The sequence below is a fragment of the Brachyhypopomus gauderio genome, chromosome 4, assembly GCF_052324685.1.
Source record: "Brachyhypopomus gauderio isolate BG-103 chromosome 4, BGAUD_0.2, whole genome shotgun sequence".
Taxonomy (NCBI): domain Eukaryota; kingdom Metazoa; phylum Chordata; class Actinopteri; order Gymnotiformes; family Hypopomidae; genus Brachyhypopomus; species Brachyhypopomus gauderio.
In genome coordinates this window covers 22,554,370-22,557,287 of record NC_135214.1, presented here as the reverse complement: position 1 = coordinate 22,557,287, position 2,918 = coordinate 22,554,370, and positions in this window count along the sequence as shown.

The following is a 2,918-nucleotide window of genomic DNA, read 5'->3' as shown; positions in this document are numbered from 1 at the left end:
AATGTCAACAGGCCTCTCCTCTAGAAGCAGCACCGTATGGATGCACAGACACACCTATGCTATTCTTGCCACATTTACAGACCCCAAGATTGTCTTGCATATCCTTTAAAAGAACCAAGCGATATATCAAATCCGAAATTCAGTCTGCTCGCATTTTGATCAACTCCAACAGAATCCTGACCAACATGGCTTACGCCCAGGTTTCCCTAATACAACAGAACAGATTTCAGTCAAACCACCAGAACAGGAGAAGTGGACAGCCAATTGGATGTTGTATCAGATTGGAACTAGATAGATATTAAACATAATGTGTTTAATGATTCCAGATTTAAATGAGATCTGATTAGACCTGAATGTCCATCAAACCTGTAAAGTCAAAGAGCCAGTCAATTCAATACCCTTTCCACCCAAACATGGTGCTAACATGGTACCAACATTCTGCAACGCCAACATATCATATCAATTTTATGGGGGATGGGAATGAGAGAGAGAGAGAGAGAGAGAGGGGGGGGGGGAGGGGGAGAGATAAAACAAGAGAACACGACAAACATCAAGACTTTGATTTATCCAAAACATTGCCGATAAAAATTTGAAAGAAAAAACCTAATCAAGGGCAAACTGCAGACATCACTATCACCAAACCGCCATCACCAAACCGCCATCACCAAACCGCCATCACCAAACCGCTATCACCAAACCGCCATCACCAAACCGCCATCACCAAACCGCCATCACCAAACCGCCATCACCAAACCCTCCCAGTCTCTCTGCTGGAGCAAATCGCATGCTGTTCTCCTTCGAGATTCGTCCAAGACAGACATGAGCCCCCACAATGAGCCCTGTTTGTTTATTAACCTCGAGACGGAAACAGAGTCAGGACTCCCGCTGTCGTTGACAGACGTGCGGACGAAAATGTAGACGAAGAACGGTGGAAGAAACGGAGGACACTGGGTCTCGGACATCCACGCTCCTGTGGGAACAGGCTTCAAAGGTCTAAAGGTCACGGAATAATCTTTGTCTAGACAGTTAATGGACAGATCGAGGGAAGGTATGTGGTGGTATTCTTTGGACTTTTATTGAACTGTTAAATGGGGTGGGCCAATTCTGTCCTATCAGGTGGGCTGAGAGCCAAATCAGATCGAAAATCAGAAGTTCTGCCAAAAATGAAACATAGATAATGTCTGCCACTTCTGTTCCTATTCTTGTTTATGTGTTATAAGGTATATTGAAAATTAAGCACAAAGCAAATAATGTTATGTCAAATTTCCATTCAACTAAATTACTCCCTCCTTAAAAACTGAAGCCACAGTCTAGGACAGTCGTGCTGCGGTGCTGAGATCACGCAGCACTTGTTCGTAGGAAGCCAGAGAACATTTGTTGGCTCAGGCACTAAGAGGAAGGGAGTCTGATTTGTGTTGCATGTGCTCTGCCTGCAGTCTGCAGTCAGCCTGGAGTCTTTACGTTGTGCCTGCAGTCAGCCTGGAGTCTTTACGTTGTGCCTGCAGTCTGCAGTCAGCCTGGAGTCTTTACGTTGTGCCTGCAGTCTGCAGTCAGCCTGGAGTCTTTATGTTGCCTTCATTTCGACTGCAATCAGTCCAAAAAAGTGGAGTTTTGCCTCAACTCCACTAAAGACCTCAATCGTTCCTCGTTCCTGTGGATCTGTGTGTTTAAAACTTACCATGTAAGAGGCCAGAAACAGTAATGATATGTTCAGTCAGTCACTGGTCCTGTATGGACCTTCTGATGATCTACAGGGCAGTTTGATGATTTGGTCAGCGATTAGGACAGCCTGGACCTTCTGATGAACTACAGGGCAGTTTGATGATTTGGTCAGCGATTAGGACAGCCTGGACCTTCTGATGAACTACAGGGCAGTTTGATGATTTGGTCAGCGATTAGGACAGCCTGGACCTTCTGATGATCTACAGGGCAGTTTGATGATTTGGTCAGCGATTAAGACAGCCTGGACCTTCTGATGATCTACAGGGCAGTTTGATGATTTGGTCAGCGATTAAGACAGCCTGGACCTTCTGATGAACTACAGGGCAGCTCAGCTGATGACAACTAATACAGTAAATGCTGCACATGAAAACCAGGGGTGAATATAAACTGAAATGAATATAATCAATAATGAATATAATCAATAATGAATATAAACCTCTAAACGATTTCTGTGTCTGCCTCAGTTCATGTTCCTCAGGCTGTTCTTATTATAGACCCTCTTATATCCTGGTATGTTCCTGAAACCGGGAGCTCGGGATGGTGGCCCAGCTGTTACTAATCATGGAGCGCTCATCTCCTGTGCCTCCGTCTCATCGAACCATAGATCTCCTTCGAGGAGGAGGAGGAGCATTAAACAGGCCGTGAGTGGATGTAACACAGGAGGTCATCCATACGGATCCCCATCAGACTCGTAGAGTCATGCACACTGTATCAGACACGCCTGAACAATCCCCAGAACAGCATACAGCCACGGGACACACGTCTGAGATCCTGCACTGTGTGTGCTATTTATTTGTTTCATCTGTCTACTGGCCTTTGATCAGTTGATTTTGGACGTCACTATATTGTATTCTGAAAATAATCACTGATAATATTTCACCGTCATAAAGCCTGATTACGGCGAACTGCAGTGTTTATACTACTTATATTGTATGCTAATATGACAAAAACATTTTCCCTCAGGGATCAATAATGGGCTTGCACACACACACACACACACACACACACACAAACACACACACACCTCTAGCTAGTACATGTTGGGATAAGCTGCACATGTGCTGGGTTTCTCCTGAAATGAATTAGTGCAGTGGCTATTGAGGTTATCTGAATGTGTGATAAACAATCACTGTCTTATGTAATAACTTTGATGGATATTATCCATGACACCACAAATCAGACTATTAAGAGTTCAT